The 15757-nt window shown below is 37.1% G+C and overlaps 1 pseudogene; it reads right to left on the bottom strand.

The window, feature by feature from the left end:
• Positions 1–8577: 8577 nt before the first annotated feature.
• LOC132667437 (intraflagellar transport protein 74 homolog pseudogene) lies at positions 8578–10377 on the bottom strand (annotated as a pseudogene).
• Between the last annotated feature and the right edge of the window lie 5380 nt (positions 10378–15757).

Genomic DNA, 15757 nt, shown 5'->3' with positions numbered 1-15757 from the left:
CAAACATAACTGTATTTCCATTATCTCCCTCTGACAAATTACAGCCTGCCAATACAACTGCCATAGTAGAGAGCAGGCATTTGGTTTTAAACTGTCTTCTTTTGCTGGAATCCTTAAAACAAGGCCATGATTCTTCATAGTTAGTTGAAATAGAAAATGCTCAGGCTCGATACACGCAAGGAAATTGCAACCTCCTTCTCCCACTCCCCCTCTCCGATCTCCTTTCATTTATGGAGACCCTTTACTGCATTGCAGTCCTGCAAAGCTCTCAGGGAGCCAGAACCACGGGCTGGGGGTGGGACTGCATGCCAAGCACCACCGCCTCTCTTATAGCCAAACCACAGAGCCTCGCTTGAGGTCATCTTTTACATTGTATTCCGATTTTATAGAGCTGCTTTCGGTAAAGAGAAGACAGACACATTGCTGAGATGTGTGCAGCATGATAGTTTTATAAGAAAAGAAAACCCCAAAGGTTATACAGTTACCTGCCAGTCTCATCCAGTGCTGCAATTTTTGGAAGAGGTGGTGGGAAAAAGAAAAGTTCTCCCTTTAGTATGTGACAGTAGATTTAGGAAACTGTTTTGGCCCGATTAATTTTGTTATTTTTCCTTGAAAAAAAATGAAAAGGAGAGAATGTATGCACTGCCCTGTTTTTTTCTCTCTAAACTTTTTAATGTAATTATGAAATAGTATCATTTTGAAATAATTTTATTTGGTCTCTTTTGAAAAAGTACATTTGTAAGAGATTCTTCTGTTTTTCTGGGGCCTCTTGGACTATGAGGTGGAATATTTCCCTCTTTGGGCCCTAGAAGAAAGACATGCCTACTATCACACTAATTTTTTTTAATGTTTTTAAAATTTATTTTGGAAGAGAGAGAGAGAGGGAGAGTGAGAGAGAGAATAAGAGAGAAAACGCACGCAGAATCTGATGTGGGGCCCTATCTCACAAATTGTGAGATCATGACTTGAGCCAAAGTCAAGAGTCGGACACTTAACTGACTGAGCCATCTGGGCACCCCTACCCGCACACCTGTTGAAGGCTATTTAAGGAGGAAAGTCTTTATCCTGAGGATGTTTTCTTGGGAATGGCCTCTGTTGGACCTCTGTTGTCTAGGCAGTGCAGCAAACTCCTCTTGTGTGGTTAGGGTGTGTGATCCCCATTGGGTTCACCCCAGTGAAGACTACCCACAGAAGGGTTAATTGCCTAGGTAGTGGCATTTTAAGTGAGTGCCCTTACTCTCTGAACTTCAATTTCCTGGTCTGAATAATTGAAACAATAAATCCTCCCCGTCTTCTCCCCCCATAGGGCTGTGAAAATTAAATGGGAAGGCATGTGAAATACTTTGTAACATAGAACGTGAAATACATTGTAACATAGAATGATCTCTCCATATTGAGGCTGTTTTTGGCTTCCTCATCGTTTTTATTTAAGGATATGGATGTTCCTCTCCTTACTTGCCCCATCTCCCTAAATGTATTTGAGTCTCCTACCTAGCCTGGAAAACGTCCTTCTCAAATTCTTCTTCCTAGCCATTATTAGAAGGGTAAATCAAATACTTGGTTTCTTGTCTGCCTTTCTGCTAAGTGTCAACTCCAGGAGAAAGGTGCTATGTCGTTTGGCTCATCAGTGTTTCCCTGTGGTCCAGTGCCAAGCCTGGGTGCATTCAGCAAGTATTTGCTGAAGAACAATGAGTGCTTAGAAGGTTCCTGAGTCCACTGTTTGGACCTCTTTTGTTCTTCTGCTTGCTCCTTACTCTAGGGGCTGCTCTCCCCAGAGAATGTGATGTGGAGATACTTTGGGCCAGTGTGAGTTTTAGTCTGAAATAGTCTAATGATTTTACATTTTATTAAAATATCCTCCATTTCCATTATACTTTGATTTTCTTAGCACCTATAATCCTTTTTAGGAAAGAAGGCCAAATGCCCTTACTAAATATTTTGACTTAAAAAAAATGCTTCAAGGAATTAAAGAATAAGTGTTTTTATACATGTTCATTGAAACCAGACCTCTAGCAAAAACATTTGCTTATTTCATTGCTAACCTCTCATTTGAAGCTAGTTCAAGTGAAGTGGAGATTGTTTTTAGAAGCTTACAATTAACCTCAAGTCATGAAAGTGAGAAGAAAATGATAAGAACATTTATTTTATTTCAGTGTATATTCAGAACTTCTGGAGACCTGTGTAATGGGCTATAAATATAGTACATTTCTAATTTAATGGATTTAAAAAATAATTATCTTTACTAATATTAAATTATTTATGGTGAAATCTTAATAAGATATATAACTTTTATGAACTGTGAAATTACTGTAATGTTTTGAAAGTTGTTCCTTATTCTTTCACTGATTCAGTGCATGATACTGCAGAGGGTCTGTGACTTTTATATTTGAGTATCTGAAACTAAGATAATAGGTAGTACTTTTTGCTGCCTCTTTGGAGGACTACAGAGTGAAAATAAAATATTTCCTTAACGGTTTTGGAAGATGAGATATAAAGGCTAATATATATGTTTTGTATCTGTATAAATGTTTATGTGCACATACATATGTAAATATGTGTGCAAATATCATTTTAGAACTTTCAACAGTCTTTTTTCTTTTGAATTATGAAATATTTATACAAAATAACATCTGTAACATATATTCAATGTGATTAAGCATACTAGTAAACAGGCAGTTCTTAACATGGATAAATCTCCAATGTCCTGTTTGAAAACAAATAGTTCATTATTCTCCTTTGAGCCCAGTGGCAACTGCTACTTCATTTTAAATGTAAAACATAGTCAAATGAATGATGTTTAGTTTGGAGCACCCAGAAACAAGGCTTGGTAGAGTAGCATTTTGAATTGGAGGGTGAGTGGTGGGTCAGCCTATAACCTCCTGCCCTCCTGGGCCCCTCCAGGCACAGAGTGAACACCATTATCAGAGTGGTCACTTAGTCTGGTGACCAGGAAGGATTATGAAGACCTGGAAAGTTTCTTTAACTCAGGTTTAAGACAATAAAGGTATTGAGAATGAATGAACCCATGTTGTGGAATGTGAGTTGCACTTTATTATTATATTATTTATTATATACATTATTTTGTGTACTACTATACTATTGGTTTAAGTACAATTATATTAAACAAAAATATCAGATGGTGTATCAAGGGACTCAGCTATTTATTTGTGGACCTTCCTGACTAGGAGTTGATGACCTGTAATTTTGTATCTCTGATCACCGTGGAACTAGTTTTCTGCTGTGGTCTGGTTCCCATTTCTCCTGTTTGTTAGTTGTTCAGGCTTTCCATATCCTCTTTTCTCCATGCTATTCTGTCTTGTCCCATTCATTCATGCTGGAATCCAAACCTTCCTGGTAACGGAATGCTTTTTATTCCTTGCAGATTTAAGTAAAGATTTGATCTCTTTCGCCTCCATCATCTATAGATTCCATGGGTTGCTTTCTCTGATATACTGTAAAATATTTATGTCCTCTATTATTTGATTATAACTTTTCTATTTTCTCGGCTATGCATTTTATCCATTTCCATCTGAGTAATTTTCTTGGTTAGGTCTGTGAAGAGGAAGGTTATGAGTTCCTTTGGCTTTTTGCTAGGAACAATAATTTCCATGTTGCGTTTGAGCTGACAATGGGATTCTTCATTGGGCAGTTATGTAGACACCGTTACACTTTGGTGTAATGGGATTTCACTACTTATTAAGGGATTACATAATGTGTCTTACCAGTCACAAAGTCTTCAACATTCTCATGACTCAAGATAGATATTAGTTCTATATGTAATATTTCCATGTAAATAATGAACATGGACAAGTAAACTCATTATTCTGCTTTGTTCATGAATATGATTTTTCATAATATCTGCTTTTTAAAATGCTTTACTCATTTGGGAGAATCTTAGTCGAGAAGGAACTGCTTCCTCTACTTTTCTGTGACTGAAAATAGTGTTGATTTACAGAGACTTTGAAAGGCTGTGGCCTGAGTGAGAATACAAATATATTGTGCTCGTGTTGGTCATAACCCTGTTGCCTTAGTGTGGTCTCTAGATCTATAAAATAGGCTTCATGTCAGAAGTCAATTAGGAACACATGTTGTCTGTTAATTGCATGTTAATGAATAGGCTCCAAATAAAATGTTAGAAGTTTTTCTTCTCCAAATGTGTATCATGTTGAATTTCAAAATATGATTTTCTTTAAAAAAACCTTATTCTTAAATAATTTAAAATTTACAGAAGACTTACAAAGACAGTATAGAGTTTTTGCATATCCTTCACCCTGCTTCCCCTAATGCTAACATCTTACATAACCATGGTACATTTATTAAAGTAAGAAACTCACATTGGTGTAATACTATTAAACTACAGACTTTATTTGGATTTCACAAGTTTTTCCTCCTGTGAAGGACATATTTTTAAATCACTTTATTTTTAGAGCATTATTTTATGGGGAATTATTTTAATAAAAGAGCTTAATGAAGTTATGCCTTTAAGGGATTGGGAAGTCTAATGTAGATACATTTTTGGGAACTTCTCTAGAAAGTTAATGAAGGATTTTAAATAATTTTGTAAGGTGAAAACATTAAAACATTAAGTATTTTAATTTTGATTTACAGAATCATTTTAACCAGTATGTTTATTATTCTATATAATGAATATAGTATCATTTATATGAATACTTCTTTCAAATGAATGCAGTTTTGCTTTTCCTAAGGGTCAGAAGTGTGTATATAAGGAAACTTCTACAATCATCTCTTTTTTTCATCCTGTAGTTTTTAAAGTCATTGACTCTCTCACAGGCTTCCCCTGTAACCATGATGAATTTTACATATTATGGAAAATACTGCCAATTTTGATGAAGGCTAGAATAATTTTTACTTTTAAATTTTGTAAAATGTTTATTTCTTATTTTTGAGGGAGAGAGAGAGAGAGACAGAGTGCAAGTGGGGGAGGGGAAGAGAGAGAGGAAGACACAGAATCTGAAACAGGCTCCAGGCTCTGAGCTGTCAGCACAGAGCTTGATGCGGGGCTCAAACCCATGAACTGTGAGATCATGACCCGAGCCAACGTTGGACGCTTAACCGACTGAGCCACCCAGGTGCCCCAATTTTGTTTTCTTCATGAAAAGAAGTTACATCAACCTTTCTCTTTTTTCATTTTATTTGATAGCTTAGCAAATTAATACATTAAAAAAAAACCATTGTCTTTGTCCCACTTTGCTCTTTTGTGCTCCTTGTGCTTAGTGCAGGATACTAAGGATTGTTGACTTTTCAAACATTTGTTTTCATTAATACCTGAGCACTAGTGTAAATGTAAGGGACACAGATTAAAAAGTGAATGCCTGGGTGATGGTGGCATTGATGTTACTACAGTGGTGACTTGGCTCTCTTCACAAGAAAAAACAACTGAGAATAATTCAAGAACAAGATACTACTGAGAGCATCCCTTAATACATGGGTGAAGCTAAAGCATCCCCTGTACCACAGAGATCAAGAGAGACTGTGGTAGAATGGTACGAGAGCTGACTGCATTGCCCCTCTCCCAGGCCAGTGCAGCACCACACCAACAGGTCTCCATTGAGCCGCCAGTCCTTCAGTGGGAAAAGAGAACACAGTGGGGACCACTGGCTCCCCCCAGCGTTGCTCTTTGGGAGCCCCTACTCTGATCTCATACCACAAAGACTGAAGAGGCATCTGTGTTGCTCAACCAATGGGAATCTGAATGTGATGGGTAAATGAGGAGGGGCTTGCAAAAATCAGCATATGGATCTTGGCAGGTCGGGTTCATACCTGTGATGCCCAAGTAGTAATCCCAACCAGTGGTTTTGCTGTCTGACTAGGGAGGCAGATTGGGTTTCCCTCTGGCTAGGGAACTAAGTAGGGTACAGATCTGTGTAATGTGGAACCTCAAATGAATTTTGACGTCCCTAGAGCCCTGTTTACTCACACCCAGGCATTGAGCTAAGTCACATCCCCACCTGCTGTGGAGTGTCTTCTGGTCCTATCAGACCAAAAGGGCTGGAGACAACTCCTGGAAGGTGTGTGGACCAGCAGCACTTGAGCTGAGAGGTGGGTGGGCACAGTAAAGTGGTCCTGCTTGGTCAGGGAACTTGGGGTGCAGGTTGGTATAAGTTAAGTCAACAAACAAAGAGCTTTACCTTTGTTTGGTTGCTCTTTGTTAGGGATGCTTCTCCCACTGTGCCAGGTAGGAAATTTAATTTGTATTCAGCAGTGGGCTTAGAGTATAGCCTTTAGACTCTCTGACCAAGGAACCTAGCCAGAGTACATGGGAAGCTCTGTAGCCCACCCAACAGTCCTATGTACGGTGGCACCTAAATAGAGAGCACAGCCATGGCTTTTATTCCCTGTCTGAGGAGCAAAACTGATGGTTTCACTAGATCAGGAAATTCATTGTACACTCTGGACTAATTCAGGTACATAAACAATAAGCTGTATAGGTCCTGGGTCCCATCCTGCTGGCCTATGAGGACAGGGAAGCTAATTCATAGTACCACCTATTACTGAATTTATCTATTACCCAACTATCTCATGAACCTGACCACAGAATCCAGGAAATTATGGAGTCCATCTGAAGCTCACTTGGGTAGGGAATCAAGCCAGAAGCCCTATCCAACTTTTACCAGCCAGTGGCACATCCCCCATTCTTGTCCTCAGAGTTTGAACAGTTGCCTTGCCCCAAAATAGATCATGGTTATAGGCTCCACCTGCCCAAAGACATAACCCAGAAACCCAAACTGAACTTATTGGTGAAGAGCTGCCACTGCTAAAGCAAACCTGTAAAGTCTCGAAGAAGATCCTGATTGCTAAATTACTCAAGATGAGGAATCAAGGATCATAAAAAATCAGGTAAAGACACCACCGAGGGAACTAATAAAGCTCCAATAACTGACCCTAAAGAAATGGAGATCTATGAACTGTCGACAAAGAATAATCAGAATAATCCTCATAAGCAAGTTTAGTTAACTACAAGAAAACACAGACAGGCAACTAAATGAAATTAGGAAAATAATGCATGAACAAAATGAGAAATTTGACAAAGAAATGGTAACCATAAAAACCTCAGAAATCCTATAGTTGAAAATTACAGTAACTGAAGAGTTCAGTGAAGTGTCAAAAGTAGACTAGACCATGTAGAAGAAAGAATCAGTGACTTTGAGGATAGAGCATTTGAAGTTACCCAGAGGAGCAGGGAGAAAAAAGAATGAAAAAGAGTGAATGGGATTATGGGAATTATGGAACACAATGAAAAGAAACAGTATTCACATTGTGGGAATTCCGGAAGCAGAAGAGAAAGAGAAAGGAACAGAAATATATTTAATGCAACAATGGCTGAAAATGTTCTACACCTGGGGAGAGAAATGGACATCCAGATCCATGAGGTCCAAAAGACCCCAAATAAGTTGAACCCAAATAGGACTACACTGAGACACATTATAGTTAAATTGTCAAAAGTCAAAAACCAAGAAAGAATTTAAGAGCAGCAGGAGAAAAGAAGTTACATAGAAGGGAGCCCCCATAAGATAACCGACAGATTTCTCAAAAGAAACCTTTCAGGCCAGGGGAAAATGAGATGACATATTCAAAATATTGAAAGAAAATAACTGTCAGTCAAGAATTCTATACCCAGAGAAGTTGTCCTTCAGAAACAAAGGACAGCTTTTGTTTGTGTAAGACACAAACTCTTAACCATTGAGTATGATGTTAGCAATGAGCTTGCCATTTGTGTCCTGCACAAACAAAAGCTGGGGGAGTTCATTACCACCAGACCTGCCTTACAAGAGATGCTAAAGGGAGTTCTTTGAGTGGAAGTAAAAGAATACGAGTTAACATCATAAAAACATAAAAAGATAGTGTAAGTCTCACTGGTAATGGTAAATATATAGTCATAATTAGATTCTGAAATATGGTAATAGTGGTGCATAATTCATTTACAATGCTAACTTTAAAGATAAAAAATGAATGTATTAAAAACTATACAATAGTCTGTTATTGGGGCACCTGGGTGGCTCAGTCGGTTGGGCGTCCAACTTTGGCTCAGGTCATGATTTCGCGGTCCGTGAGTTGAAGCCCCGCATCGGGCTCTGTGCTGACAGCTCAGAGCCTGGAGCCTGTTTCAGATTCTGTGTCTCCCTCTCTCTCTGACCCTCCCCCGTTCATGCTCTGTCTCTCTCTGTCTCAAAAATAAATAAACGTTAAAAAAATTAAAAAAAACTATATAATCGTCTGTTATTAATTACATAGTATAAGAAGCATATAAGTTGTAACAGCAATAATGTAAGGTGTGAGAGGAGGAGAAATTAAAGTGTAGGGTTTATGAATGCTATTGAAGTTAAATTGCTATCAGTTTTATTTATTATTTATTTATTATTTATTTTGTATGCAAACTTTTTATTGAACTATTATTTAAAATATCACTCTTCAAAGAGGTCACAAACATTATAGCACTCAACATTATTTTAGGTAAAACTCTTCAAGGGTAAGCTATTTTTTTTTTTTTTTTCAGTCAGCTTGTCCAAAGTTTAGCAGTGGAGGACACTGCTACAGAGACTTGCAGTTGGTTCAGACTCAGTTTCTGCTCATGCTATGTAGAGTATCCACGAGGTTTTTATTGTAATCTGCAATCTGCTTGGTCACATTTTTCATAATTGACTGGTAATCACTCTTTTGACTCTTGGTTGCTATGAATTTTTTCATCCAAAATTATTTTGCTCGTGGTGTTGCCACTTCCTGTCTAAATTTGTAAGCTTAGAATGTGTCTCATTTTCTTGCAGTTGTGTTTTTAGCATCTCATAGTTTACATTTAGCTTCTGTTATTTTCTTAAAGGCATTTCTACAGGTTGTTAATACTGTTCTCTCCTGATGTAATTTCTTTTTCTTTTCTTCACCTGATGATTTTAAAGCTGGAAAATCATTATATGTTTTCAAATCAGCTGTCATTTGCTTAATTTTGCTTTTCAGAGAATACTGTTCCTCAGTCATCTTACTTTGCAGAAGCTCCATTTTCTGTAGATCCAACTGTAGACATTGGCTATCTGAGGTCAAATTTCTAGTTGTACTTTGTGATTTCTGCATTTCAGTAGATTTAAAGTTGAGATCATCCTACATCATCTTCAGCTCTTGGTTGGTGATAGAGGATATCTGTTTTATACAGTTTATATTTCTACTACTGTGCTCCAAAAGTGTAACAATGTTGGCTTCTATCTGTGCCTTCTGCTCCAGTTCTTGATTCTTAGTTTCCTCAAAAGTCTCAATAAAAGTGTCCGTATTTTCCTCTCCCTGTTTTAGTTCCTTATACTTCTGACTCATTTCACCATGGTGTTCTTCTAAATCCATGTCTAGTTGTCTAATTTCTTCATTAAATTGCTTTATTTTTTCTTTTATGTCTATTAGCTGTTGCTCCTTGCTGCCTATTTCCTGATTATCTTCTTTAACTTGCTTGAGTAATCTCTCTCTTTCTTTCATTGGAGATCCCATGCTTTTGTCTTCAGCAATCATTTGGTCTTGATGGGACTCCCAACTCATAAAGTTTTTTTGTGCAGCAGTACAGCCTCCTATTTAACCTGGAGGTGTGCTATTTCAGCTTCCAAGCTCTCTTTTTTTTATGTTCAGTGAATCTAGCTGTTGCTGAAGTGTATCTAATTCCTGCAACAGTTTCTCATTTGTGGTTTTCATTTCTATGTACCTGACTTGTTTTTCAGGAGATGTGTTTCTGATAATGTCATCTGCTGCTTGCTTTTCCTATTCAACTTCTTCTACTCTTCTAGTTTGTTTTTCCTTCGCTTGTCTTTCAGTAAATATGATATCCATATGTTGTGTGGATAGCTCATTTTGAGCTTTAAGCATGTTGTAATCATTCATTACTTCTTCCATTTCAGCATTGGTACTAAGTTTATCTATCAGCTTATTGTAGTTTGCTAGTTGTCTTTGAACTCTTTGATTTCAACAGCTAAAGTCTCAGCTCTCTTTTCATATGACAAATACACTGAATTCTCTTGATTGTACAGTTCTATTTCTTTCTGAAGTTTATTAACTTCTATTGTAAGTTCATTTATTTTACTTTGAAGAAATCCAAGATAATAAGATTTGTCTAAAATTTGCCTCTGGGAACCTTTCATTCCAGTTTTCATTCCACTCAAACCTTGTTGTGTTACAGGACAATCATCAACTTTGATTTGAGAAGACAGAATTCCTCCTGTCCCTATGGGACCACCACCAGAGCCTGGTCTTGCTGTTCCCGGTGACATTCCAGTTGCCACTCGAATATTACCTGATGGGGGGTCATATTCCAGAAGGAGGTCTTCCAGTCAACCCCGTTCCACCTTGTGAAACAGGGCAAGCTGCTGAAGGTTTGTAATTCCTGGCCATTGTTTGTTTACTTTAACCACTCCCCTGGTGCAGCAGGAGGAAGGTTGTAGCAGGGGTACTCAAAGTTGTTTCCAGGTTTCTATCAGTTTTAAAATAGGGTGTTATAAGTTTAAGATATGTAAGCTTTATGGTAACCACAAGGGGAAGTTCTGTAGTAATTACACAAAGGAACACGATAAAGAAGTCAAACAAACTGATATCAAAAGACATTAAAACACAAAAAAGACAATAGGATAAGAAACAAGGAACAGTGGATCTACAAAACAACTAGAAAAGAATTAACAAAATTACAATAGTAAGTCCTTACCTATCAATAATTACTTTAGGTGTCCCAGATTAAACTCTCCAATTAAAAGACATATAAAGGCTGAATGGATAAGAAAAAAACAAGATCCAAATATGCTGCCCACAAGGAGCTCCCTTTAGCCTTAAAGACACACAGTGACTGAGAGTGAAGAGACGGAAAAAGACATTTCAAGGAAATGGTCACCAAAACAAGGAGGGTAGCTGTATTCATCTCAGACAAAATAGAATTTAAACTAAAAGTGGTAAAAAGAGACAAAGAAGGTCATTGTATAATGATAAAGGGGTCAACACATCAAGAAAGTATGACAATTTGTGCACCCAACATGAAAGCACCTAAATATATAGAGCAAAACCTAGCATATCTGAAAGGAGAAATAAAAAGTAATACAGTAATAGTTGGGAGCTTTAATACTCCACTCTCAACAATTGGTAGATCATCCAGACAGAGAATCAATAAAGAAATGATGGATTTGAGAATGCTATAGACCAAAATGACCTTACTGACATATATAGGACATTCTGTCCAACAACAACAAAATACACTATTTTTCTCAAGTGCAAATGGAACATTTTCTAGGAAAGGCCACATGTTGGGTTACAAGTTTCAGCAAATTCAAGAAGATTGAATTCATATCAAATGTTTTCTCTGAGCACAATGGCATGGAACTAGAAATCAGTAACAAGAGGAAAACTGGAAATTTTATGAACACATGGAAATAACCAATGGATCAAAGAAGAAATTAAAGGGGAAAGTAAAAGTTTCTTGAGACAAAAAAAGAAATACAACATAACATACCAGAACTTGTGGGGTGCAGCAAAAGCAGTTCTAAGAGGGAAGTTTGTAGTAGGAAATGCCTGTATTAAGCAAGAAAGATTCCAAATAAACAACCTAACTCCATACCTTTAAGAAGTAGAAAAAGAAGAACAAACTGAGTCTAAAGTCAGAAGAAGAAAGGAAATAATAAAAATTAGAGCAGAAATAGAGAACAGGAAAACAATAGAAAAGATTAACCAAACTGTGTTGGTTTTTTGAGTTGATAGACAAAATTAACAAAACCTTAGCCAGAAGGAAAAAAGAGAGGATCAAATCAATACAATTATAAATGGAAAAGGAAACATTACAACTGATAGAAGAACCTGATGTTACAACCTAGAAGAAATGGGAGAATTCTTAGAAATATACAACAAGACTGACCTGACTCAGGAAGAAATAAAAAATCCGAATAGACCAATTACCACTAAGGAGATTAAAAAAAAAAAAAAAAGTCCCAATGAAGAAAAAGCTCAGAACCAGATGGTTTCATTGGTCAATTTTACCAAACATTTAAAGAAAAATTAACATCACTTTTCTAAAACACTGAAGCACTCTCAAACTCATTTTACAAAAAGGCCAGGATTATCCTGATACCAAAACCAGAAAAAAGACACTACTAGAAAAGAAAATTATAGGCCAACATCCCTAATTAATATAAATGCAAAATTTTCAGTAAAATAAAAAATGCCACAGCACCTTAAAAGCATCATATATAGCATGATCAAGTGGGATTTATGCCTGCGAAGCAAGGATAGTTTAACATATGTAGATCAACTAATGTGATACATCATATTAATAGAATGAAAGGAAAGAATCATGTGATCATCTCAATAGATGCAGAAAAAGCATTTGACATAATTCAACATCTATTCATGATAAAAATTCTTAACATATTAGGCATAGAAGAAACATATCTCAACATAACAAAGGCCATATATGACAAGTCCATGACTAACATCATATTGAATAGTGAGAGTTTAAAGCTTTTTTCTAAGATCAGGGATAAGACAGGGATGCTCACTCTCATCACTCCTTTTTGCCAGAGACCAGCTCCAGCAACCAGGGGTTCCTGAAGGATGAATGGCATCGGCGAAAAAGTGAAAATAAAATAAAACAAAAAATAAAAATGGACACAGACAACAGCAGTGTGTTGAACTGGCCGATTTACTGCAGTAAACGTGGCATTATATATGCTAGTGATTTTCTTGTAACATACATCATCTATGTTTTTCTAACATTTCCCAATTCTAAAATTGTTCCTTTGTATAACCACCCAATAAGGAATAACATGATTGTTTTGTCATAATGTTCCCTCCTGCCCTTTGCTTATTGATTAATTTATTTTATTGTTTTTATTATGTACCTATGTTTATCTATAATTTATAAAGTATTTGCTGTTTTCACGAAAGGCCATTTATCTCTCAACACCTCAAGTGGAACAGTTACAGGGACATGACCTCTTAGTTGCTTCCCTGAACCATTCGTGGTTTTGAAGAACAAAAGTGTTTGCCTGGGTCCGAGGTGCCAGGAGGGGGCCAAGAGAGCCTTAGAAACCCACGCCTTATACATTCTCAGAGAGACAATGCACGAACCAATGAACCATTCTGTACTTTAACCGACTAGGTTCAATCATCATCTGGAATGCCTCCTGGGCGCCAGGTGGGCCTAGGGGTCAGAGTGACCTGTGTCCATAGATACACTCCTTAGTTACCGGAGTGGGGCTTTTGGATCCATATGTCTCTCCTTCGTTGGCTGCCTTTGCTGGCAAATGCATGAGGCTATCCTTCCTGTAAGTAGAGGAGTCTCCATAGGGAATGGCAAGGGATAAACGTAAGGCCGCGCAATTTCTTGCGGAAGCTTATTTTCTTCCCTAACGGTTCTTTTCCCAGGGGGCCTGCCGAGGGCAATTCCCCAACAGACAATACCCCAGGTACTTTTAAGGCCAAATTACCTAAAAGTGGGAGTCCCAGAAGCTTCACTGTCAGTGGGCTGCCCTGCAGTCACCAATCCGTCCACAGCCTGGGCCCTGCCACTCAGACTGGGTAGCTTGGTTTCCAGCACCTTTTCAACATAGTATTAGAAGTCCCAGCTAAAGCAATCAGTCAGGAAAAAGAAGTAGAATTGGCCTTATTTGCAAATCCCATGATTTTATATATAGAAAATCCTAAAGATTCAACCAAAAAACTCTTAGATCTAATCAATGAATTCAGTAAAGTTGCAAGAAACAAAATTAACATAGAAAAATCAGTGGCATTTTTATACAGTAACAATGAAATTTCTGAAAAAGATAAATTAATCCCTTATAATAGCATCAAAAATGGTAAAATACTTAGGAATGAATTTAACTAAGGAGGTGAAAGATCTTTACTCTGAAAACTATAAGACACTGATGAAGGAAATCACAGAAGACACAAATAAAAGGAAAGGTATCCTGTGTTCATGGTTTAGAAGAAATAACATTGTTAAAATGCCAGTATTACCAATGACCATTTATAAATTCAGTTCAGTCCTTATTGAGATTTCAATGTTATTTTTTATAGAAATAGAAAAAAACAATCCCAAAATTAATATAGAACCATAAGAGACTATGAATAGCCAAAGAAATCCTGAGAAATAACAAAGCAGGAGGCATCACATGTCTTGATTTAAGCTATACCATAAAGCTATGATGATCAAAACAGTATGGTACTGTCATGAAAACAGACAAATAGACCAGTGGAGCAGAGTTGAGAATCCAGAAATAAACCTAAGCATATACAGTCAGCTAATATTTGACAAGTGAGTGAAGAATACTCAATGGAGAAAGGATAATCTTTTCAATAAATAGTGCTGGGATAATTGGATATTTACATGTTAAAGAGTAAAATTAGACCAATGTTTTACCCCACTCACAAGAATTAACTCAAAATGGATTAAAGACTTAAATGTAAGACTTCAAACCATGAACTAGTAGAAAACATAGGAATAAGACTCCTTGACATGGGTCTTGGTAATGATTTTTTTTTTTTTTTAATTTTTTTTTCAACGTTTTTTATTTATTTTTGGGACAGAGAGAGACAGAGCATGAACGGGGGAGGGGCAGAGAGAGAGGGAGACACAGAATCGGAAACAGGCTCCAGGCTCCGAGCCATCAGCCCAGAGCCTGACGCGGGGCTCGAACTCACGGACCGCGAGATCGTGACCTGGCTGAAGTCGGACGCTTAACCGACTGCGCCACCCAGGCGCCCCTTGGTAATGATTTTTTGAATGTGATGCCTAAAGCACAAACAACAAAATAAAAAATAAACAAGTGGGACTATATTAAATTAAAAGGCTTTTGCACAGAAAAAGAAGCCATCAACAAAGTGAAAAGACAGTCTACAGAATGGGAAAAATATATGCAAATAATATATCCATAAGAGGTTAATATTCAAAATATATAAAGAACTCATACAACTCAGTAGAAAAAACCCCAAATAATCCAATTAAAAAATAGGCAAAGGACCTGAATAGACATTTATCCAAAAAAGATACGTAAAGGGCCAATAGGTACATGGAAAGATATTCAACATCACTAGTCATTAGGGAAATGGAAATTAAAACCATAATGAGATATCACTCCATGCCTGTTAAAATGTCATTTAAAAGGATAAAAGATAACAAATGGTGGTGTGGATGTAAAGAAAAGGGAACCTCTTGTGCACCCTTGGTGGGGTTGTAAAATTGGTACAGTCACTATGGAATGTAATATGGAGGATCCTCAAAAAAGTAAAAATAGAACTACCATGTGATCTAGAAATTCTACTTCTGGGAATATATCCAAAGGAAACAAAAACACTGATGTGAAAAGATATCTGCACCCTTATGTTCATAGCAGCCTTGTCTACAATGGACAAGACATGGAAACAATCTAAGGATCCATTGATGGATGACTGGACAAAGTTGTGGTATGTACATATACACAATTATGTTAGCTGAAGTAAGTCAGAGAAAGTCAAGTACTGTATGATCCTACTTATATGTGGAATCTGAAACAAACAAACAAACAAACAAACCACAATCGAACTCATAGAAAAGAGATCAGGCTTGTGGTTACCAGAGACAGAGGCTGTGGGGGAGGAGGAGCTGGAGGAAGATAGTCAAAAGCTATAAACTTCCACTTATAATATAAATAAGTACTAGGGATGTAATGTACAACATGATGACCATAGTTAGCACTGCTGTGTGATATATAGGAAAGTTCTTAAGAGAGTAAATCCTATGAGATCTCATCACAAGGAA

Source organism: Panthera onca, chromosome B2 (assembly GCF_046562875.1).
Source record: "Panthera onca isolate mPanOnc1 chromosome B2, mPanOnc1 haplotype 2, whole genome shotgun sequence".
In the NCBI taxonomy this organism is placed as follows: domain Eukaryota; kingdom Metazoa; phylum Chordata; class Mammalia; order Carnivora; family Felidae; genus Panthera; species Panthera onca.
The sequence above is the reverse complement of the archived record's forward strand: the minus strand, read 5'-3'. Positions and strand labels throughout refer to the sequence as shown.